Source organism: Schistocerca nitens, chromosome 2 (assembly GCF_023898315.1).
Source record: "Schistocerca nitens isolate TAMUIC-IGC-003100 chromosome 2, iqSchNite1.1, whole genome shotgun sequence".
NCBI classification, from domain to species: domain Eukaryota; kingdom Metazoa; phylum Arthropoda; class Insecta; order Orthoptera; family Acrididae; genus Schistocerca; species Schistocerca nitens.
The window spans coordinates 1124079490-1124106265 of NC_064615.1; positions in this window are offsets into that span (position 1 = coordinate 1124079490).

Consider the following 26776-nt stretch of genomic DNA (forward strand, 5'->3'; position numbering starts at 1 on the left):
GCTATTGCTGCTTCTACTTTAGAATTAATATTCGTGTCAATCTCAGTCTCCTTCACTTCTAGCCATGAGTTAAATTCTGTTTCAATTTTATTTGCCTGTTCATTCCACTTCTGCTCTACAAGCTGTGTGGACTCTATTTCTAGCTTTTCTACTCTGTTGGCTAAGACACCTATTTCATCTACCATGTTAGTGTTTGCTACTTGCAGGTGGGTGACCTGTTCAGTCAGCTCCTGCACGGCCTTAGGTATCGACTCGTAATTCTTTTTCATATCTGCTATCTCTTTTTTCATATTTTCTAACGATTGCACAAGTTGCTGGTCCCGCTCGGCTTGCTGGCGATCTCGCTCGGCTTGCTGGGCAAGTAAATTTTCTGCTAGCTTACGATCTCGCTCAGCTTGCCGGCGATCTCGCTCAACTTGCTGTTGCGCAAATTTTGCCTGGTAATCTAGCACACGCTCTAATATAGTCTGAATTGAATACCCACCAGGCAGATTACCACTCTCTGGTTCCTGCTTTTCTGGTGGTGGTACAATTTCTTTATCTACATCAACTTGATGACTAGTGGGCGGTGGCACTACTTCCTGTGGCCCTGCCCCCACATTTTCGCCAGTTATATCTTCAAAGAGAGTACTAGTACTACTTGAGGCACCCTGTTCCACATTTCCTTCACTAGCTAATTGTTGTTCTTCAGTATCCATATTGCTTGGACGTTGACTACGCAACTTAACCATATTCCTAAATTGCTTACTAAAACACAAAATCTAACAGTTTTTCCCCTTGCACACAAAATACATCACTTTATATACACTACACTGCACACTAAAAATTACTATCTACATCAACTTTGTCCTGTCACAAATACTAACATCAAACTACGTACAGTATGCACACCACTAGCGATATGAGATTACTTCACTGGAGCTCAACTTCTACAAACAGGACAACTACACTGTAGTCTTACCTTTAGTTTCTATTATCTCGGGGTCCGGCTGCCCCCGTATTACTTAGTCGTTAGAGCTTCTCAGTACAATCAGGATCGTCTTCTCAAACTCGCTTGCAGTAGTACGTTTTGTCATGTAAGAGTGTTTGAACATTCATTAATACATAGCATAGATCATGATATACATACATTTAACACTAAATACATATACATATACACCTACATAACAATAGACACTGAAAGAAAATACATAAAATTTTATAATTGTGGCCACTGCAAATTCGGGCCCCGCGTTTTTGGGCGCCAGTTTCACGTCTCTCTGAAAAAAAAACTAAAGCTGTTGCCGACTGCCCTTTCGTTAATTGTTGCTTTTATAAAAATTGTTTTTGCTCCTTCTGGTTTATTTAATTATTTTTAATTATTATTGGCGTAACAACGCATATATGGAAAGAGTGACGTGAAATTCTTTTAACAATGCTGTGCTTTTAATTGCTTTATCATCGTTACCTTTTTTAGCAAAATAAAATGATGGAAGTATTATTGTTCTGAATCTGGCCTACAATTTAAAGAACGATTTTTTTTAGTAACTGCAACTCATGCTAAGTATCAATATATCTTTCCTACTTCGTAATTATTCAAAGTTGAAATTAATGTCCTATGATCACTGATGTTACAGTTCGTACGATCGTTCACAAATACAAGTTTGCAGTGGATTTTATTTCTTACTAAAATGCTATTTCATACCACGGCTAGCCCAAGAACATGAGACTCTCATTAAAGAAAATTACGTATTCACTATAAAATTTAGCCGTGGTCAGAACGGAGCACAGCACGTTTCCTATCAGATTCTTTAGGTACATAAAATTATTTGCACTGAAAATTATATCCTATCAGCAGCCCGCGTCAACCTGCAACACATCATAAAATCTGCTGATCTTCACTGCCAGCCTGGGGGCTAAAAGAAATAATATTATTTTTTACTATTATTTTACCGCTTCCTTGCGGTATACTCGACTATATTGTAAGTCGTTTAAATACGCCGCGGCAGCGGCTCTTCTTTCTCCACACAGCTCAGCTCCACAGATAATATTTTTATATGGCTGAAAAATATCTTAACAGGATGGGATAATAGGCAGGCACACTTTAACATTTAAGTAATACAAGTTTTCATTTAAACAACTCTATTTAAACATTTAAATATCTTAATAATTACAGACCTGTGTACATTCACGCGCAATGGCGTCCAATTCACAATCTCGACAAAAGAATGCTACCTTCGCGCTCTCTACGACAATAACAGGAGATCTTTCTCTCACAGCTTTCAGATTAAGAAGACAAAGACATTGCTTTACATCATGCCTTATATACAAATTCATTTGGTGATCTTTGTACAACATTTATCTTCTGTGTCGGTCTTATTACTCGCCGACACAGACGTTCTCAAAAATAAAAAATAAAGAAAATAATACATAATTTTACATAATGACACAATATGACACCTCTAATATTTTAATTATTACATAATATATTGTCTTTGTTTATTACAAGACGTTACAGTATGAAATACTCTGGTTCCCTGCATTGTCTTTCTAAATCGAGATACCTTTCTACGGAAACGATAGGATTTTCTTTTGGGAGTCGAATATCTCTTTTCCGATGCATTATTCATCTTCACTGCATCCCTCGCTCCCTCACATTGACGAATTAACAAACAATTTGCGTCCATATGAAATACTCTGGGTTCCCTGCATTGTCCTTCTAAATCAGGATACGTTTCTACGGAAACGATAGGATTTTCTTTGGGTTTTCGAGTATCTCTTTTCCGATGCATTATTCCTCCTTTACTGCATCCCTCGCTCCCTCACATTGACGAATTAACACACAATTTGCGTCCATATGAAATACTCTGGATTCCCTGCATTGTCCTTGAAAATCGAGATACGTTTCTACAGAAATGATAGGATTTTCTTTGGGGTACCGAGTATCTCTTTTCCGATGCATTATTCCTCCTTTACTGCATCCCTCGCTCCCTCACATTGACGAATTAACACACAATTTGCGTCCATATGAAATACTCTGGATTCCCTGCATTGTCCTTCTAAATCGAGATACGTTTCTCCGGAAACGATAGGATTTTCTTTGGGGTTCCGAGTATCTCTTTTCCGATGCATTATTCCTCCTTTACTGCATCCCTCGCTCCCTCACATTGACGAATTAACACACAATTTGCGTCCATATGAAATACGCTGGATTCCCTGCATTGTCCTTGAAAATCGAGATACGTTTCTACGTAAACGATAGGATTTTCTTTGGGGTTCCAAGTATCTCTTTTCCGATGCATTATTCCTCCTTTACTGCATCCCTCGCTCCCTAACATTGACCATTTAACACACAATTTGCGTCCATATGAAATACTCTGGATTCCCTGCATTGTCCTTCTAAATCGAGATACGTTTCTACGGAAACGATAGGATTTTCTTTGGGGTTCCGAGTATCTCTTTTCCGATGCATTATTCCTCCTTTACTGCAACCCTCGCTAACTCACATTGACGAATTAACACACAATTTGCGTCCATATGAAATACTCCAGATTCCCTGCATTGTCCTTCTAAATCGAGATACGTTTCTACGGAAACGATAGGATTTTCTTTGGGGTTCCGAGAATCTCTTTTCCGATGCATTATTCCTCCTTTACTGCATCCCTCGCTCCCTCACATTGACGAATTAACACACAATTTGCGTCCATATGAAATACTCTGTATTCCCTGCATTGTCCTTGAAAATCGAGATACGTTTCTACGGAAACGATAGGATTTTCTTTGGGGTTCCGAGTATCTCTTTTCCGATGCATTATTCCTCCTTTACTGCATCCCTCGCTCCCTCACATTGAAGAATTAACACACAATTTGCGTCCATATGAAATACTCTGGATTCCCTGCATTGTCCTTCTAAATCGAGATACGTTTCTACGTAAACGATAGAATTTTCTTTGGGGTTCCGAGTATCTCTTTTACGTTGCTTTATTCCTCCTTTACTGCATCCCTCGCTCCCTCACATTGAAGAATTAACACACAATTTGCGTCTATATGAAATACTCTGGATTCCCTGCATTGTCCTTCTAAATCGAGATACGTTTCTACGGAAACGGTAGGATTTTCCTTGGGGTTCCGAGTATCTCTTTTCCGATGCATTATTCCTCCTTTACTGCATCCCTCGCTCCCTCACATTGACGAATTAACACACAATTTGCGTCCATATGAAATACTCTGGATTCCCTGCATTGTCCTAGAAAATCGAGATACGTTTCTACGGAAACGATAGGATTTTCTTTGGGGTTCCGAGTATCTCTTTTCCGATGCATTATTCCTCCTTTACTGCATCCCTCGCTCCCTAACATTGACGATTTAACACACAATTTGCGTCCATATGAAATACTCTGGATTCCCTGCATTGTCCTTCTAAATCGAGATACGTTTCTACGGAAACGATAGGATTTTCTTTGGGGTTCCGAGTATCTCTTTTCCGATGCATTATTCCTCCTTTACTGCAACCCTCGCTAACTCACATTGACGAATTAACACACTATTTGCGTCCATATGAAATACTCCGGATTCCCTGCATTGTCCTTCTAAATCGAGATACGTTTCTACGGAAACGATAGGATTTTCTTTGGGGTTCCGAGAATCTCTTTTCCGATGCATTATTCCTCCTTTACTGCATCCCTCGCTCCCTCACATTGACGAATTAACACACAATTTGCGTCCATATAAAATACTCTGGATTCCCTGCATTGTCCTTCTAAATCGAGATACGTTTCTACGGAAACGGTAGGATTTTCCTTGGGGTTCCGAGTATCTCTTTTCCGATGCATTACTGCATCCCTCGCTCCCTCACATTGACGAATTAACACACAATTTGCGTCCATATGAAATACTCTGGATTCCCTGCATTGTCCTTGAAAATCGAGATACGTTTCTACGGAAACGATAGGATTTTCTTTGGGTTTTCGAGTATCTCTTTTCCGACGCATTATTCCTCCTTTACTGCATCCCTCGCTCCCTAACATTGACGATTTAACACACAATTTGCGTCCATATGAAATACTCTGGATTCCCTGCATTGTCCTAAATTGAGATACGTTTCTACGGAAACGATAGGATTTTCTTTTGGGAGTCGAGTATCTCTTTTCCGATGCATTATTCCTCCTTTACTGCATCCCTCGCTCCCTCACATTGACGAATTAACACACAATTTGCGTCCATATGAAATAATCTGGATTCACTGCATTATCCTTCTAAATCGAGATACGTTTCTACAGAAATGATAGGATTTTCTTTGGGGTACCGAGTATCTCTTTTCCGATGCATTATTCCTCCTCTACTGCATCCCTCGCTCCCTCACATTGACGAATTAACACACAATTTGCGTCCATATGAAATACTCTGGATTCCCTGCATTGTCCTTCTAAATCGAGATACGTTTCTACGGAAACGATAGGATTTTCTTTGGGGTTCCGAGTATCTCTTTTCCGATGCATTATTCCTCCTTTACTGCATCCCTCGCTCCCTCACATTGACGAATTAACACACAATTTGCGTCCATATGAAATAATCTGGATTCACTGCATTATCCTTCTAAATCGAGATACGTTTCTACAGAAATGATAGGATTTTCTTTGGGGTACCGAGTATCTCTTTTCCGATGCATTATTCCTCCTTTACTGCATCCCTCGCTCCCTCACATTGACGAATTAACACACAATTTGCGTCCATATGAAATACTCTGGATTCCCTGCATTGTCCTTGAAAATCGAGATACGTTTCTACGGAAACGATAGGATTTTCTTTGGGGTTCCGAGTATCTCTTTTACGATGCTTTATTCCTCCTTTACTGCATCCCTCGCTCCCTCACATTGAAGAATTAACACACAATTTGCGCCTATATGAAATACTCTGGATTCCCCGCATTGTCCTTCTAAATCGAGATACGTTTCTACGGAAACGGTAGGATTTTTCTTGGGGTTCCGAGTATCTCTTTTCCGATGCATTATTCCTCCTTTACTGCATCCCTCGCTCCCTCACATTGACGAATTAACACACAATTTGCGTCCATATGAAATACTCTGTATTCCCTGCATTGTCCTTGAAAATCGAGATACGTTTCTACGGAAACGATAGGATTTTCTTTGGGGTTCCGAGTATCTCTTTTCCGATGCATTATTCCTCCTTTACTGCATCCCTCGCTCCCTCACATTGACGAATTAACACACAATTTGCGTCCATATGAAATACTCTGGATTCCCTGCATTGTCCTTCTAAATCGAGATACCTTTCTACGTAAACGATAGAATTTTCTTTGGGGTTCCGAGTATCTCTTTTACGTTGCTTTATTCCTCCTTTACTGCATCCCTCGCTCCCTCACATTGAAGAATTAACACACAATTTGCGTCTATATGAAATACTCTGGATTCCCTGCATTGTCCTTCTAAATCGAGATACGTTTCTACGGAAACGGTAGGATTTTCCTTGGGGTTCCGAGTATCTCTTTTCCGATGCATTATTCCTCCTTTACTGCATCCCTCGCTCCCTCACATTGACGAATTAACACACAATTTGCGTCCATATGAAATACTCTGGATTCCCTGCATTGTCCTAGAAAATCGAGATACGTTTCTACGGAAACGATAGGATTTTCTTTGGGGTTCCGAGTATCTCTTTTCCGATGCATTATTCCTCCTTTACTGCATCCCTCGCTCCCTAACATTGACGATTTAACACACAATTTGCGTCCGTATGAAATACTCTGGATTCCCTGCATTGTCCTTCTAAATCGAGATACGTTTCTACGGAAACGATAGGATTTTCTTTGGGGTTCCGAGTATCTCTTTTCCGATGCATTATTCCTCCTTTACTGCAACCCTCGCTAACTCACATTGACGAATTAACACACTATTTGCGTCCATATGAAATACTCCGGATTCCCTGCATTGTCCTTCTAAATCGAGATACGTTTCTACGGAAACGATAGGATTTTCTTTGGGGTTCCGAGAATCTCTTTTCCGATGCATTATTCCTCCTTTACTGCATCCCTCGCTCCCTCACATTGACGAATTAACACACAATTTGCGTCCATATGAAATACTCTGGATTCCCTGCATTGTCCTTCTAAATCGAGATACGTTTCTACGGAAACGGTAGGATTTTCCTTGGGGTTCCGAGTATCTCTTTTCCGATGCATTACTGCATCCCTCGCTCCCTCACATTGACGAATTAACACACAATTTGCGTCCATATGAAATACTCTGGATTCCCTGCATTGTCCTTGAAAATCGAGATACGTTTCTACGGAAACGATAGGATTTTCTTTGGGTTTTCGAGTATCTCTTTTCCGACGCATTATTCCTCCTTTACTGCATCCCTCGCTCCCTAACATTGACGATTTAACACACAATTTGCGTCCATATGAAATACTCTGGATTCCCTGCATTGTCCTAAATTGAGATACGTTTCTACGGAAACGATAGGATTTTCTTTTGGGAGTCGAGTATCTCTTTTCCGATGCATTATTCCTCCTTTACTGCATTCCTCGCTCCCTCACATTGACCAATTAACACACAATTTGCGTCCATATGAAATACTCTGGATTCCCTGCATTGTCCTTCTAAATCGAGATACGTTTCTCCGGAAACGATAGGATTTTCTTTGGGGTTCCGAGTATCTCTTTTCGGATGCATTATTCCTCCTTTACTGCATCGCTCGCTCCCTAACATTGACGAATTAACACACAATTTGCGTCCATATGAAATAATCTGGATTCACTGCATTGTCCTTCTAAATCGAGATACGTTTCTACGGAAACGATAGGATTTTCTTTGGGGTTCCGAGTATCTCTTTTCCGATGCATTATTCCTCCTTTACTGCATCCCTCGCTCCCTCACATTGACGAATTAACACACAATTTGCGTCCATATGAAATACTCTGGATTCCCTGCATTGTCCTCCTAAATCGAGATACGTTTCTACGGAAACGATAGAATTTTCTTTGGTGTTCCGAGTATCTCTTTTACGATGCTTTATTCCTCCTTTACTGCATCCCTCGCTCCCTCACATTGAAGAATTAACACACAATTTGCGTCTATATGAAATACTCTGGATTCCCTGCATTGTCCTTCTAAATCGAGATACGTTTCTACGGAAACGGTAGGATTTTCCTTGGGGTTCCGAGTATCTCTTTTCCGATGCATTATTCCTCCTTTACTGCATCCCTCGCTCCCTCACATTGACGAATTAACACACAATTTGCGTCCATATGAAATACTCTGGATTCCCTGCATTGTCCTTGAAAATCGAGATACGTTTCTACGTAAACGATAGGATTTTCTTTGGGGTTCCAAGTATCTCTTTTCCGATGCATTATTCCTCCTTTACTGCATCTCTCGCTCCCTAACATTGACGATTTAACACACAATTTGCGTCCATATGAAATACTCTGGATTCCCTGCATTGTCCTTCTAAATCGAGATACGTTTCTACGGAAACGATAGGATTTTCTTTGGGGTTCCGAGTATCTCTTTTCCGATGCATTATTCCTCCTTTACTGCAACCCTCGCTAACTCACATTGACGAATTAACACACAATTTGCGTCCATATGAAATACTCCGGATTCCCTGCATTGTCCTTCTAAATCGAGATACGTTTCTACGGAAACGATAGGATTTTCTTTGGGGTTCCGAGAATCTCTTTTCCGATGCATTATTCCTCCTTTACTGCATCCCTCGCTCCCTCACATTGACGAATTAACACACAATTTGCGTCCTTATGAAATACTCTGGATTCCCTGCATTGTCCTTCTAAATCGAGATACGTTTCTACGGAAACGATAGGATTTTCTTTTGGGAGTCGAGTATCTCTTTTCCGATGCATTATTCCTCCTTTACTGCATTCCTCGCTCCCTCACATTGACGAATTAACACACAATTTGCGTCCATATGAAATACTCTGGATTCCCTGCATTGTCCTTGAAAATCGAGATACGTTTCTACGGAAACGATAGGATTTTCTTTGGGTTTTCGAGTATCTCTTTTCCGATGCATTATTCCTCCTTTACTGCATCCCTCGCTCCCTAACATTGACGATTTAACACACAATTTGCGTCCATATGAAATACTCTGGATTCCCTGCATTGTCCTTCTAAATCGAGATACGTTTCTACGGAAACGATAGGATTTTCTTTTGGGAGTAGAGTATCTCTTTTCCGATGCATTATTCCTCCTTTACTGCATCCCTCGCTCCCTCACATTGACGAATTAACACATAATTTGCGTCCATATGAAGTACTCTGGATTCCCTGCATTGTCCTTCTAATTTGAGATACGTTTCTCCAGAAACGATAGGATTTTCTTTGGGGTTCCGAGTATCTCTTTTCCGATGCATTATTCCTCCTTTACTGCATCCCTCGCTCCCTCACATTGACGAATTAACACACAATTTGCGTCCATATGAAATAATCTGGATTCACTGCATTATCCTTCTAAATCGAGATACGTTTCTACAGAAATGATAGGATTTTCTTTGGGGTTCCGAGTATCTCTTTTCCGATGCATTATTCCTCCTTTGCTGCATCCCTCGCTCCCTCACATTGACGAATTAACACACAATTTGCGTCCATATGAAATACTCTGGATTCCCTGCATTGTCCTTCTAAATCGAGATACGTTCCTACGGAAACGATAGGATTTTCTTTGGGGTTCCGAGTATCTCTTTTCCGATGCATTATTCCTCCTTTACTGCATCCCTCGCTCCCTCACATTGACGAATTAACACACAATTTGCGTCCATATGAAATAATCTGGATTCACTGCATTATCCATCTAAATCGAGATACGTTTCTACAGAAATGATAGGATTTTCTTTGGGGTACCGAGTATCTCTTTTCCGATGCATTATTCCTCCTTTACTGCATCCCTCGCTCCCTCACATTGACGGATTAACACACAATTTGCGTCCATATGAAATACTCTGGATTCCCTGCATTGTCCTTCTAAATCGAGATACGTTTCTACGGAAACGATAGGATTTTCTTTGGGGTTCCGAGTATCTCTTTTACGATGCTTTATTCCTCCTTTACTGCATCCCTCGCTCCCTCACATTGAAGAATTAACACACAATTTGCGTCTATATGAAATACTCTGGATTCCCTGCATTGTCCTTCTAAATCGAGATACGTTTCTACGGAAACGGTAGGATTTTTCTTGGGGTTCCGAGTATCTCTTTTCCGATGCATTATTCCTCCTTTACTGCATCCCTCGCTCCCTCACATTGACGAATTAACACACAATTTGCGTCCATATGAAATACTCTGTATTCCCTGCATTGTCCTTGAAAATCGAGATACGTTTCTACGGAAACGATAGGATTTTCTTTGGGGTTCCGAGTATCTCTTTTCCGATGCATTAATCCTCCTTTACTGCATCCCTCGCTCCCTCACATTGACGAATTAACACACAATTTGCGTCCATATGAAATAATCTGGATTCACTGCATTGTCCTTCTAAATCGAGATACGTTTCTACGGAAACGATAGTATTTTCTTTGGGGTTCCGAGTATCTCTTTTCCGATGCATTATTCCTCCTTTACTGCATCCCTCGCTCCCTCACATTGACGAATTAACACACAATTTGCGTCCATATGAAATACTCTGGATTCCCTGCATTGTCCTCCTAAATCGAGATACGTTTCTACGGAAACGATAGAATTTTCTTTGGTGTTCCGAGTATCTCTTTTACGATGCTTTATTCCTCCTTTACTGCATCCCTCGCTCCCTCACATTGAAGAATTAACACACAATTTGCGTCTATATGAAATACTCTGGATTCCCTGCATTGTCCTTCTAAATCGAGATACGTTTCTACGGAAACGGTAGGATTTTCCTTGGGGTTCCGAGTATCTCTTTTCCGATGCATTATTCCTCCTTTACTGCATCCCTCGCTCCCTCACATTGACGAATTAACACACAATTTGCGTCCATATGAAATACTCTGGATTCCCTGCATTGTCCTTGAAAATCGAGATACGTTTCTACGTAAACGATAGGATTTTCTTTGGGGTTCCAAGTATCTCTTTTCCGATGCATTATTCCTCCTTTACTGCATCTCTCGCTCCCTAACATTGACGATTTAACACACAATTTGCGTCCATATGAAATACTCTGGATTCCCTGCATTGTCCTTCTAAATCGAGATACGTTTCTACGGAAACGATAGGATTTTCTTTGGGGTTCCGAGTATCTCTTTTCCGATGCATTATTCCTCCTTTACTGCAACCCTCGCTAACTCACATTGACGAATTAACACACAATTTGCGTCCATATGAAATACTCCGGATTCCCTGCATTGTCCTTCTAAATCGAGATACGTTTCTACGGAAACGATAGGATTTTCTTTGGGGTTCCGAGAATCTCTTTTCCGATGCATTATTCCTCCTTTACTGCATCCCTCGCTCCCTCACATTGACGAATTAACACACAATTTGCGTCCTTATGAAATACTCTGGATTCCCTGCATTGTCCTTCTAAATCGAGATACGTTTCTACGGAAACGATAGGATTTTCTTTTGGGAGTCGAGTATCTCTTTTCCGATGCATTATTCCTCCTTTACTGCATTCCTCGCTCCCTCACATTGACGAATTAACACACAATTTGCGTCCATATGAAATACTCTGGATTCCCTGCATTGTCCTTGAAAATCGAGATACGTTTCTACGGAAACGATAGGATTTTCTTTGGGTTTTCGAGTATCTCTTTTCCGATGCATTATTCCTCCTTTACTGCATCCCTCGCTCCCTAACATTGACGATTTAACACACAATTTGCGTCCATATGAAATACTCTGGATTCCCTGCATTGTCCTTCTAAATCGAGATACGTTTCTACGGAAACGATAGGATTTTCTTTTGGGAGTAGAGTATCTCTTTTCCGATGCATTATTCCTCCTTTACTGCATCCCTCGCTCCCTCACATTGACGAATTAACACATAATTTGCGTCCATATGAAGTACTCTGGATTCCCTGCATTGTCCTTCTAATTTGAGATACGTTTCTCCAGAAACGATAGGATTTTCTTTGGGGTTCCGAGTATCTCTTTTCCGATGCATTATTCCTCCTTTACTGCATCCCTCGCTCCCTCACATTGACGAATTAACACACAATTTGCGTCCATATGAAATAATCTGGATTCACTGCATTATCCTTCTAAATCGAGATACGTTTCTACAGAAATGATAGGATTTTCTTTGGGGTTCCGAGTATCTCTTTTCCGATGCATTATTCCTCCTTTACTGCATCCCTCGCTCCCTCACATTGACGAATTAACACACAATTTGCGTCCATATGAAATACTCTGGATTCCCTGCATTGTCCTTCTAAATCGAGATACGTTCCTACGGAAACGATAGGATTTTCTTTGGGGTTCCGAGTATCTCTTTTCCGATGCATTATTCCTCCTTTACTGCATCCCTCGCTCCCTCACATTGACGAATTAACACACAATTTGCGTCCATATGAAATAATCTGGATTCACTGCATTATCCATCTAAATCGAGATACGTTTCTACAGAAATGATAGGATTTTCTTTGGGGTACCGAGTATCTCTTTTCCGATGCATTATTCCTCCTTTACTGCATCCCTCGCTCCCTCACATTGACGGATTAACACACAATTTGCGTCCATATGAAATACTCTGGATTCCCTGCATTGTCCTTCTAAATCGAGATACGTTTCTACGGAAACGATAGGATTTTCTTTGGGGTTCCGAGTATCTCTTTTACGATGCTTTATTCCTCCTTTACTGCATCCCTCGCTCCCTCACATTGAAGAATTAACACACAATTTGCGTCTATATGAAATACTCTGGATTCCCTGCATTGTCCTTCTAAATCGAGATACGTTTCTACGGAAACGGTAGGATTTTTCTTGGGGTTCCGAGTATCTCTTTTCCGATGCATTATTCCTCCTTTACTGCATCCCTCGCTCCCTCACATTGACGAATTAACACACAATTTGCGTCCATATGAAATACTCCGTATTCCCTGCATTGTCCTTGAAAATCGAGATACGTTTCTACGGAAACGATAGGATTTTCTTTGGGGTTCCGAGTATCTCTTTTCCGATGCATTAATCCTCCTTTACTGCATCCCTCGCTCCCTCACATTGACGAATTAACACACAATTTGCGTCCATATGAAATACTCTGGATTCCCTGCATTGTCCTCCTAAATCTAGATACGTTTCTACGTAAACGATAGAATTTTCTTTGGGGTTCCGAGTATCTCTTTTACGTTGCTTTATTCCTCCTTTACTGCATCCCTCGCTCCCTCACATTGAAGAATTAACACACAATTTGCGTCTATATGAAATACTCTGGATTCCCTGCATTGTCCTTCTAAATCGAGATACGTTTCTACGGAAACGGTAGGATTTTCCTTGGGGTTCCGAGTATCTCTTTTCCGATGCATTATTCCTCCTTTACTGCATCCCTCGCTCCCTCATATTGACGAATTAACACAGTATTTGCGTCCATATGAAATACTCTGGATTCCCTGCATTGTCCTAGAAAATCGAGATACGTTTCTACGGAAACGATAGGATTTTCTTTGGGGTTCCGAGTATCTCTTTTCCGATGCATTATTCCTCCTTTACTGCATCCCTCGCTCCCTAACATTGACGATTTAACACACAATTTGCGTCCATATGAAATACTCTGGATTCCCTGCATTGTCCTTCTAAATCGAGATACGTTTCTACGGAAACGATAGGATTTTCTTTGGGGTTCCGAGTATCTCTTTTCCGATGCATTATTCCTCCTTTACTGCAACCCTCGCTAACTCACATTGACGAATTAACACACAATTTGCGTCCATATGAAATACTCCGGATTCCCTGCATTGTCCTTCTAAATCGAGATACGTTTCTACGGAAACGATAGGATTTTCTTTGGGGTTCCGAGAATCTCTTTTCCGATGCATTATTCCTCCTTTACTGCATCCCTCGCTCCCTCACATTGACGAATTAACACACAATTTGCGTCCATATGAAATACTCTGGATTCCATGCATTGTCCTTCTAAATCGAGATACGGTTCTACGGAAACGGTAGGATTTTCCTTGGGGTTCCGAGTATCTCTTTTCCGATGCATTATTCCTCCTTTACTGCATCCCTCGCTCCCTCACATTGACGAATTAACACACAATTTGCGTCCATATGAAATACTCTGTATTCCCTGCATTGTCCTTGAAAATCGAGATACGTTTTTACGGAAACGATAGGATTTTCTTTGGGTTTTCGAGTATCTCTTTTCCGATGCATTATTCCTCCTTTACTGCATCCCTCGCTCCCTAACATTGACGATTTAACACACAATTTTCGTCCATATGAAATACTCTGGATTCCCTGCATTGTCCTTCTAAATCGAGATACGTTTCTACGGAAACGATAGGATTTTCTTTTGGGAGTCGAGTATCTCTTTTCAGATGCATTATTTCTCCCTTACTGCATCCCTCGCTCCCTCACATTGACGAATTAACACACAATTTCCGTCCATATGAAATACTCTGGATTCCCTGCATTGTCCTTCTAAATCGAGATACGTTTCTCCGGAAACGATAGGATTTTCTTTGGGGTTCCGAGTATCTCTTTTCGGATGCATTATTCCTCCTTTACTGCATCGCTCGCTCCCTAACATTGACGAATTAACACACAATTTGCGTCCATATGAAATACTCTGGATTCCCTGCATTGTCCTTCTAAATCGAGATACGTTTCTACGGAAACGATAGGATTTTCTTTTGGGAGTCGAGTATCTCTTTTCCGATGCATTATTCCTCCTTTACTGCATCCCTCACTCCCTCACATTGACGAATTAACACACAAATTGCGTCCGTATGAAATACTGTGGATTCCCTGCATTGTCCTTCTAAATCGAGATACCTTTCTACGGAAACGATAGGATTTTCTTTTGGGAGTCGAATATCTCTTTTCCGATGCATTATTCATCTTCACTGCATCCCTCGCTCCCTCACATTGACGAATTAACACACAATTTGCGTCCATATGAAATACTCTGGGTTCCCTGCATTGTCCTTCTAAATCGGGATACGTTTCTACGGAAACGATAGGATTTTCTTTGGGTTTTCGAGTATCTCTTTTCCGATGCATTATTCCTCCTTTACTGCATCCCTCGCTCCCTATCATTGACGATTTAACACACAATTTGCGTCCATATGAAATACTCTGGATTCCCTGCATTGTCCTTCTAAATCGAGATACGTTTCTACGGAAACGATAGGATTTTATTTTGGGAGTCGAGTATCTCTTTTCCGATGCATTATTCCTCCTTTACTGCATCCCTCGCTCCCTCACATTGAAGAATTAACACACAATTTGCGTCCATATGAAATACTCTGGATTCCCTGCATTGTCCTTCTAAATCGAGATACGTTTCTCCGGAAACGATAGGATTTTCTTTGGGGTTCCGAGTATCTCTTTTCCGATGCATTATTCCTCCTTTACTGCATCCCTCGCTCCCTCACATTGACGAATTAACACACAATTTGCGTCCATATGAAATAATCTGGATTCACTGCATTGTCCTTCTAAATCGAGATACGTTTCTACGGAAACGATAGGATTTTCTTTTGGGAGTCGAGTATCTCTTTTCCGATGCATTATTCCTCCTTTACTGCATCCCTCGCTCCCTCACATTGACGAATTAACACACAATTTGCGTCCATATGAAATACTCTGGATTCCCTGCATTGTCCTCCTAAATCGAGATACGTTTCTACGGAAACGATAGAATTTTCTTTGGTGTTCCGAGTATCTCTTTTACGTTGCTTTATTCCTCCTTTACTGCATCCCTCGCTCCCTCACATTGAAGAATTAACACACAATTTGCGTCTATATGAAATACTCTGGATTCCCTGCATTGTCCTTCTAAATCGAGATACGTTTCTACGGAAACGGTAGGATTTTCCTTGGGGTTCCGAGTATCTCTTTTCCGATGCATTATTCCTCCTTTACTGCATCCCTCGCTCCCTCACATTGACGAATTAACACACAATTTGCGTCCATATGAAATACTCTTGATTCCCTGCATTGTCCTTGAAAATCGAGATACGTTTCTACGTAAACGATAGGATTTTCTTTGCGGTTCCAAGTATCTCTTTTCCGATGCATTATTCCTCCTTTCCTGCATCCCTCGCTCCCTAACATTGACCATTTAACACACAATTTGCGTCCATATGAAATACTCTGGATTCCCTGCATTGTCCTTCTAAATCGAGATACGTTTCTACGGAAACGATAGGATTTTCTTTGGGGTTCCGAGTATCTCTTTTCCGATGCATTATTCCTCCTTTACTGCAACCCTCGCTAACTCACATTGACGAATTAACACACAATTTGCGTCCATATGAAATACTCCGAATTCCCTGCATTGTCCTTCTAAATCGAGATACGTTTCTACGGAAACGATAGGATTTTCTTTGGGGTTCCGAGAATCTCTTTTCCGATGCATTATTCCTCCTTTACTGCATCCCTCGCTCCCTCACATTGACGAATTAACACACAATTTGCGTCCTTATGAAATACTCTGGATTCCCTGCATTGTCCTTCTAAATCGAGATACGTTTCTACGGAAACGGTAGGATTTTCCTTGGGGTTCCGAGTATCTCTTTTCCGATGCATTATTCCTCCTTTACTGCATCCCTCGCTCCCTCACATTGACGAATTAACACACAATTTGCGTCCATATGAAATACTCTGGATTCCCTGCATTGTCCTTGAAAATCGAGATACGTTTCTACGGAAACGATAGGATTTTCTTTGGGTTTTCGAGTATCTCTTTTCCAATGCATTATTCCTCCTTTACTGCATCCCTCGCTCCCTAACATTGACGATTTAACACACAATTTGCGTCCATATGAAATACTCTGGATTCCCTGCATTGTCCTTCTAAATCGAGATACGTTTCTATGGAAACGATAGGATTTTCTTTTGGGAGTCGAGTATCTCTTTTCCGATGCATTATTCCTCCTTTACTGCATCCCTCGCTCCCTCACATTGACGAATTAACACACAATTTGCGTCCATATGAAATACTCTGGATTCCCTGCATTGTCCTTCTAAATTGAGATACGTTTCTCCGGAAACGATAGGATTTTCTTTGGGGTTCCGAGTATCTCTTTTCCGATGCATTATTCCTCCTTTACTGCATCCCTCGCTCCCTCACATTGACGAATTAACACACAATTTGCGTCCATATGAAATAATCTGGATTCACTGCATTATCCTTCTAAATCGAGATACGTTTCTACAGAAATTATAGGATTTTCTTTGGGGTACCGAGTATCTCTTTTCCGATGCATTATTCCTCCTTTACTGCATCCCTCGCTCCCTCACATTGACGAATTAACACACAATTTGCGTCCATATGAAATACTCTGGATTCCCTGCATTGTCGTTCTAAATCGAGATACGTTTCTACGGAAACGATAGGATTTTCTTTGGGGTTCCGAGTATCTCTTTTACGATGCTTTATTCCTCCTTTACTGCATCCCTCGCTCCCTCACATTGACGAATTAACACACAATTTGCGTCCATATGAAATACTCTGGATTCCCTGCATTGTCCTTGAAAATCGAGATACGTTTCTACGTAAACGATAGGATTTTCTTTGGGGTTCCAAGTATCTCTTTTCCGATGCATTATTCCTCCTTTACTGCATCTCTCGCTCCCTAACATTGACGATTTAACACACAATTTGCGTCCATATGAAATACTCTGGATTCCCTGCATTGTCCTTCTAAATCGAGATACGTTTCTACGGAAACGATAGGATTTTCTTTGGGGTTCCGAGTATCTCTTTTCCGATGCATTATTCCTCCTTTACTGCAACCCTCGCTAACTCACATTGACGAATTAACACACAATTTGCGTCCATATGAAATACTCCGGATTCCCTGCATTGTCCTTCTAAATCGAGATACGTTTCTACGGAAACGATAGGATTTTCTTTGGGGTTCCGAGAATCTCTTTTCCGATGCATTATTCCTCCTTTACTGCATCCCTCGCTCCCTCACATTGACGAATTAACACACAATTTGCGTCCTTATGAAATACTCTGGATTCCCTGCATTGTCCTTCTAAATCGAGATACGTTTCTACGGAAACGATAGGATTTTCTTTTGGGAGTCGAGTATCTCTTTTCCGATGCATTATTCCTCCTTTACTGCATTCCTCGCTCCCTCACATTGACGAATTAACACACAATTTGCGTCCATATGAAATACTCTGGATTCCCTGCATTGTCCTTGAAAATCGAGATACGTTTCTACGGAAACGATAGGATTTTCTTTGGGTTTTCGAGTATCTCTTTTCCGATGCATTATTCCTCCTTTACTGCATCCCTCGCTCCCTAACATTGACGATTTAACACACAATTTGCGTCCATATGAAATACTCTGGATTCCCTGCATTGTCCTTCTAAATCGAGATACGTTTCTACGGAAACGATAGGATTTTCTTTTGGGAGTAGAGTATCTCTTTTCCGATGCATTATTCCTCCTTTACTGCATCCCTCGCTCCCTCACATTGACGAATTAACACATAATTTGCGTCCATATGAAGTACTCTGGATTCCCTGCATTGTCCTTCTAATTTGAGATACGTTTCTCCAGAAACGATAGGATTTTCTTTGGGGTTCCGAGTATCTCTTTTCCGATGCATTATTCCTCCTTTACTGCATCCCTCGCTCCCTCACATTGACGAATTAACACACAATTTGCGTCCATATGAAATAATCTGGATTCACTGCATTATCCTTCTAAATCGAGATACGTTTCTACAGAAATGATAGGATTTTCTTTGGGGTTCCGAGTATCTCTTTTCCGATGCATTATTCCTCCTTTACTGCATCCCTCGCTCCCTCACATTGACGAATTAACACACAATTTGCGTCCATATGAAATACTCTGGATTCCCTGCATTGTCCTTCTAAATCGAGATACGTTCCTACGGAAACGATAGGATTTTCTTTGGGGTTCCGAGTATCTCTTTTCCGATGCATTATTCCTCCTTTACTGCATCCCTCGCTCCCTCACATTGACGAATTAACACACAATTTGCGTCCATATGAAATAATCTGGATTCACTGCATTATCCATCTAAATCGAGATACGTTTCTACAGAAATGATAGGATTTTCTTTGGGGTACCGAGTATCTCTTTTCCGATGCATTATTCCTCCTTTACTGCATCCCTCGCTCCCTCACATTGACGGATTAACACACAATTTGCGTCCATATGAAATACTCTGGATTCCCTGCATTGTCCTTCTAAATCGAGATACGTTTCTACGGAAACGATAGGATTTTCTTTGGGGTTCCGAGTATCTCTTTTACGATGCTTTATTCCTCCTTTACTGCATCCCTCGCTCCCTCACATTGAAGAATTAACACACAATTTGCGTCTATATGAAATACTCTGGATTCCCTGCATTGTCCTTCTAAATCGAGATACGTTTCTACGGAAACGGTAGGATTTTTCTTGGGGTTCCGAGTATCTCTTTTCCGATGCATTATTCCTCCTTTACTGCATCCCTCGCTCCCTCACATTGACGAATTAACACACAATTTGCGTCCATATGAAATACTCTGTATTCCCTGCATTGTCCTTGAAAATCGAGATACGTTTCTACGGAAACGATAGGATTTTCTTTGGGGTTCCGAGTATCTCTTTTCCGATGCATTAATCCTCCTTTACTGCATCCCTCGCTCCCTCACATTGACGAATTAACACACAATTTGCGTCCATATGAAATACTCTGGATTCCCTGCATTGTCCTCCTAAATCTAGATACGTTTCTACGTAAACGATAGAATTTTCTTTGGGGTTCCGAGTATCTCTTTTACGTTGCTTTATTCCTCCTTTACTGCATCCCTCGCTCCCTCACATTGAAGAATTAACACACAATTTGCGTCTATATGAAATACTCTGGATTCCCTGCATTGTCCTTCTAAATCGAGATACGTTTCTACGGAAACGGTAGGATTTTCCTTGGGGTTCCGAGTATCTCTTTTCCGATGCATTATTCCTCCTTTACTGCATCCCTCGCTCCCTCATATTGACGAATTAACACAGTATTTGCGTCCATATGAAATACTCTGGATTCCCTGCATTGTCCTAGAAAATCGAGATACGTTTCTACGGAAACGATAGGATTTTCTTTGGGGTTCCGAGTATCTCTTTTCCGATGCATTATTCCTCCTTTACTGCATCCCTCGCTCCCTAACATTGACGATTTAACACACAATTTGCGTCCATATGAAATACTCTGGATTCCCTGCATTGTCCTTCTAAATCGAGATACGTTTCTACGGAAACGATAGGATTTTCTTTGGGGTTCCGAGTATCTCTTTTCCGATGCATTATTCCTCCTTTACTGCAACCCTCGCTAACTCACATTGACGAATTAACACACAATTTGCGTCCATATGAAATACTCCGGATTCCCTGCATTGTCCTTCTAAATCGAGATACGTTTCTACGGAAACGATAGGATTTTCTTTGGGGTTCCGAGAATCTCTTTTCCGATGCATTATTCCTCCTTTACTGCATCCCTCGCTCCCTCACATTGACGAATTAACACACAATTTGCGTCCATATGAAATACTCTGGATTCCATGCATTGTCCTTCTAAATCGAGATACGGTTCTACGGAAACGGTAGGATTTTCCTTGGGGTTCCGAGTATCTCTTTTCCGATGCATTATTCCTCCTTTACTGCATCCCTCGCTCCCTCACATTGACGAATTAACACACAATTTGCGTCCATATGAAATACTCTGTATTCCCTGCATTGTCCTTGAAAATCGAGATACGTTTTTACGGAAACGATAGGATTTTCTTTGGGTTTTCGAGTATCTCTTTTCCGATGCATTATTCCTCCTTTACTGCATCCCTCGCTCCCTAACATTGACGATTTAACACACAATTTTCGTCCATATGAAATACTCTGGATTCCCTGCATTGTCCTTCTAAATCGAGATACGTTTCTACGGAAACGATAGGATTTTCTTTTGGGAGTCGAGTATCTCTTTTCAGATGCATTATTCCTCCCTTACTGCATCCCTCGCTCCCTCACATTGACGAATTAACACACAATTTCCGTCCATATGAAATACTCTGGATTCCCTGCATTGTCCTTCTAAATCGAGATACGTTTCTCCGGAAACGATAGGATTTTCTTTGGGGTTCCGAGTATCTCTTTTCGGATGCATTATTCCTCCTTTACTGCATCGCTCGCTCCCTAACATTGACGAATTAACACACAATTTGCGTCCATATGAAATACTCTGGATTCCCTGCATTGTCCTTCTAAATCGAGATACGTTTCTACGGAAACGATAGGATTTTCTTTTGGGAGTCGAGTATCTCTTTTCCGATGCATTATTCCTCCTTTACTGCATCCCTCACTCCCTCACATTGACGAATTAACACACAAATTGCGTCCGTATGAAATACTGTGGATTCCCTGCATTGTCCTTCTAAATCGAGATACCTTTCTACGGAAACGATAGGATTTTCTTTTGGGAGTCGAATATCTCTTTTCCGATGCATTATTCATCTTCACTGCATCCCTCGCTCCCTCACATTGACGAATTAACACACAATTTGCGTCCATATGAAATACTCTGGGTTCCCTGCATTGTCCTTCTAAATCGGGATACGTTTCTACGGAAACGATAGGATTTTCTTTGGGTTTTCGAGTATCTCTTTTCCGATGCATTATTCCTCCTTTACTGCATCCCTCGCTCCCTATCATTGACGATTTAACACACAATTTGCGTCCATATGAAATACTCTGGATTCCCTGCATTGTCCTTCTAAATCGAGATACGTTTCTACGGAAACGATAGGATTTTATTTTGGGAGTCGAGTATCTCTTTTCCGATGCATTATTCCTCCTTTACTGCATCCCTCGCTCCCTCACATTGAAGAATTAACACACAATTTGCGTCCATATGAAATACTCTGGATTCCCTGCATTGTCCTTCTAAATCGAGATACGTTTCTCCGGAAACGATAGGATTTTCTTTGGGGTTCCGAGTATCTCTTTTCCGATGCATTATTCCTCCTTTACTGCATCCCTCGCTCCCTCACATTGACGAATTAACACACAATTTGCGTCCATATGAAATAATCTGGATTCACTGCATTGTCCTTCTAAATCGAGATACGTTTCTACGGAAACGATAGGATTTTCTTTTGGGAGTCGAGTATCTCTTTTCCGATGCATTATTCCTCCTTTACTGCATCCCTCGCTCCCTCACATTGACGAATTAACACACAATTTGCGTCCATATGAAATACTCTGGATTCCCTGCATTGTCCTCCTAAATCGAGATACGTTTCTACGGAAACGATAGAATTTTCTTTGGTGTTCCGAGTATCTCTTTTACGTTGCTTTATTCCTCCTTTACTGCATCCCTCGCTCCCTCACATTGAAGAATTAACACACAATTTGCGTCTATATGAAATACTCTGGATTCCCTGCATTGTCCTTCTAAATCGAGATACGTTTCTACGGAAACGGTAGGATTTTCCTTGGGGTTCCGAGTATCTCTTTTCCGATGCATTATTCCTCCTTTACTGCATCCCTCGCTCCCTCACATTGACGAATTAACACACAATTTGCGTCCATATGAAATACTCTTGATTCCCTGCATTGTCCTTGAAAATCGAGATACGTTTCTACGTAAACGATAGGATTTTCTTTGCGGTTCCAAGTATCTCTTTTCCGATGCATTATTCCTCCTTTACTGCATCCCTCGCTCCCTAACATTGACCATTTAACACACAATTTGCGTCCATATGAAATACTCTGGATTCCCTGCATTGTCCTTCTAAATCGAGATACGTTTCTACGGAAACGATAGGATTTTCTTTGGGGTTCCGAGTATCTCTTTTCCGATGCATTATTCCTCCTTTACTGCAACCCTCGCTAACTCACATTGACGAATTAACACACAATTTGCGTCCATATGAAATACTCCGAATTCCCTGCATTGTCCTTCTAAATCGAGATACGTTTCTACGGAAACGATAGGATTTTCTTTGGGGTTCCGAGAATCTCTTTTCCGATGCATTATTCCTCCTTTACTGCATCCCTCGCTCCCTCACATTGACGAATTAACACACAATTTGCGTCCTTATGAAATACTCTGGATTCCCTGCATTGTCCTTCTAAATCGAGATACGTTTCTACGGAAACGGTAGGATTTTCCTTGGGGTTCCGAGTATCTCTTTTCCGATGCATTATTCCTCCTTTACTGCATCCCTCGCTCCCTCACATTGACGAATTAACACACAATTTGCGTCCATATGAAATACTCTGGATTCCCTGCATTGTCCTTGAAAATCGAGATACGTTTCTACGGAAACGATAGGATTTTCTTTGGGTTTTCGAGTATCTCTTTTCCAATGCATTATTCCTCCTTTACTGCATCCCTCGCTCCCTAACATTGACGATTTAACACACAATTTGCGTCCATATGAAATACTCTGGATTCCCTGCATTGTCCTTCTAAATCGAGATACGTTTCTATGGAAACGATAGGATTTTCTTTTGGGAGTCGAGTATCTCTTTTCCGATGCATTATTCCTCCTTTACTGCATCCCTCGCTCCCTCACATTGACGAATTAACACACAATTTGCGTCCATATGAAATACTCTGGATTCCCTGCATTGTCCTTCTAAATTGAGATACGTTTCTCCGGAAACGATAGGATTTTCTTTGGGGTTCCGAGTATCTCTTTTCCGATGCATTATTCCTCCTTTACTGCATCCCTCGCTCCCTCACATTGACGAATTAACACACAATTTGCGTCCATATGAAATAATCTGGATTCACTGCATTATCCTTCTAAATCGAGATACGTTTCTACAGAAATTATAGGATTTTCTTTGGGGTACCGAGTATCTCTTTTCCGATGCATTATTCCTCCTTTACTGCATCCCTCGCTCCCTCACATTGACGAATTAACACACAATTTGCGTCCATATGAAATACTCTGGATTCCCTGCATTGTCGTTCTAAATCGAGATACGTTTCTACGGAAACGATAGGATTTTCTTTGGGGTTCCGAGTATCTCTTTTACGATGCTTTATTCCTCCTTTACTGCATCCCTCGCTCCCTCACATTGAAGAATTAACACACAATTTGCGTCTATATGAAATACTCTGGATTCCCTGCATTGTCCTTCTAAATCGAGATACGTTTCTATGGAAACGGTAGGATTTTCCTTGGGGTTCCGAGTATCTCTTTTCCGATGCATTATTCCTCCTTTACTGCATCCCTCACTCCCTCACATTGACGAATTAACACACAATTTGCGTCCATATGAAATACTCTGTATTCCCTGCATTGTCCTTGAAAATCGAGATACGTTTCTACGGAAACGATAGGATTTTCTTTGGGGTTCCGAGTATCTCTTTTCCGATGCATTATTCCTCCTCTACTGCATCCCTCGCTCCCTCACATTGACGAATTAACACACAATTTGCGTCCATATGAAATACTCTGGATTCCCTGCATTGTCCTCCTAAATCGAGATACGTTTCTACATAAACGATAGAATTTTCTTTGGGGTTCCGAGTATCTCTTTTACGTTGCTTTATTCCTCCTTTACTGCATCCCTCGCTCCCTCACATTGAAGAATTAACACACAATTTGCGTCTATATGAAATACTCTGGATTCCCTGCATTGTCCTTCTAAATCGAGATACGTTTCTACGGAAACGGTAGGATTTTCCTTGCGGTTCCGAGTATCTCTTTTCCGATGCATTATTCCTCCTTTACTGCATCCCTCGCTCCCTCACATTGACGAATTAACACACAATTTGCGTCCATATGAAATACTCTGGATTCCCTGCATTGTCCTAGAAAATCGAGATACGTTTCTACGGAAACGATAGGATTTTCTTTGGGGTTCCGAGTATCTCTTTTCCGATGCATTATTCCTCCTTTACTGCATCCCTCGCTCCCTAACATTGACGATTTAACCCACAATTTGCGTCCATATGAAATACTCTGGATTCCCTGCATTGTCCTTCTAAATCGAGATACGTTTCTACGGAAACGATAGGATTTTCTTTGGGGTTCCGAGTATCTCTTTTCCGATGCATTATTCCTCCTTTACTGCAACCCTCGCTAACTCACATTGACGATTTAACACACAATTTGCGTCCATATGAAATACTCTTGATTCCCTGCATTGTCCTTCTAAATCGAGATACGTGTTTACGGAAACGATAGGATTTTCTTTGGGGTTCCGAGAATCTCTTTTCCGATGCATTATTCCTCCTTTACTGCATCCCTGGCTCCCTCACATTGACGAATTAACACACAATTTGCGTCCATATGAAATACTCTGGATTCCCTGCATTGTCCTTCTAAATCGAGATACGTTTCTACGGAAACGGTAGGATTTTCCTTGGGGTTCCGAGTATCTCTTTTCCGATGCATTATTCCTCCTTTACTGCATCCCTCGCTCCCTCACATTGACGAATTAACACACAATTTGCGTCCATATTAAATACTCTGGATTCCCTGCATTGTCCTTGAAAATCGAGATACGTTTCTACGGAAACGATAGGATTTTCTTTGGGTTTTCGAGTATCTCTTTTCCGATGCATTATTCCTCCTTTACTGCAACCCTCGCTCCCTAACATTGACGATTTAACACACAATTTGCGTCCATATGAAATACTCTGGATTCCCTGCATTGTCCTTCTAAATCGAGATACGTTTCTACGGAAACGATAGGATATTCTTTTGGGAGTCGAGTATCTCTTTTCCGATGCATTATTCCTCCTTTACTGCATCCCTCGCTCCCTCACATTGACGAATTAACACACAATTTGCGTCCATATGAAATACTCTGGATTCCCTGCATTGTCCTTCTAAATTGAGATACGTTTCTCCGGAAACGATAGGATTTTTTTGGGGTTCCGAGTATCTCTTTTCCGATGCATTATTCCTCCTTTACTGCTTCCCTCGCTCCCTCACATTGACGAATTAACACACAATTTGCGTCCATATGAAATAATCTGTATTCACTGCATTTTCCTTCTAAATCGAGATACGTTTCTACGGAAACGATAGGATTTTCTTTGGGGTACCGAGTATCTCTTTTCCGATGCATTATTCCTCCTTTACTGCATCCCTTGCTCCCTCACATTGACGAATTAACACACAATTTGCGTCCATATGAAATACTCTGGATTCCCTGCATTGTCCTTCTAAATCGAGATACGTTTCTACGGAAACGATAGGATTTTCTTTATGATTCCGAGTATCTCTTTTACGATGCTTTATTCCTCCTTTACTGCATCCCTCGCTCCCTCACATTGAAGAATTAACACACAATTTGCGTCTATATGAAATACTCTGGATTCCCTGCATTGTCCTTCTAAATCGAGATACGTTTCTACGGAAACGGTAGGATTTTCCTTGGGGTTCCGAGTATCTCTTTTCCGATGCATTATTCCTCCTTTACTGCATCCCTCGCTCCCTAACATTGACGAATTAACAGACAATTTGCGTCCATATGAAATACTCTGTATTCCCTGCATTGTCCTTGAAAATCGAGATACGTTTCTACGGAAACGATAGGATTTTCTTTGGGGTTCCGAGTATCTCTTTTCCGATGCATTATTCCTCCTTTACTGCATCCCTCGCTCCCTCACATTGACGAATTAACACACAATTTGCGTCCATA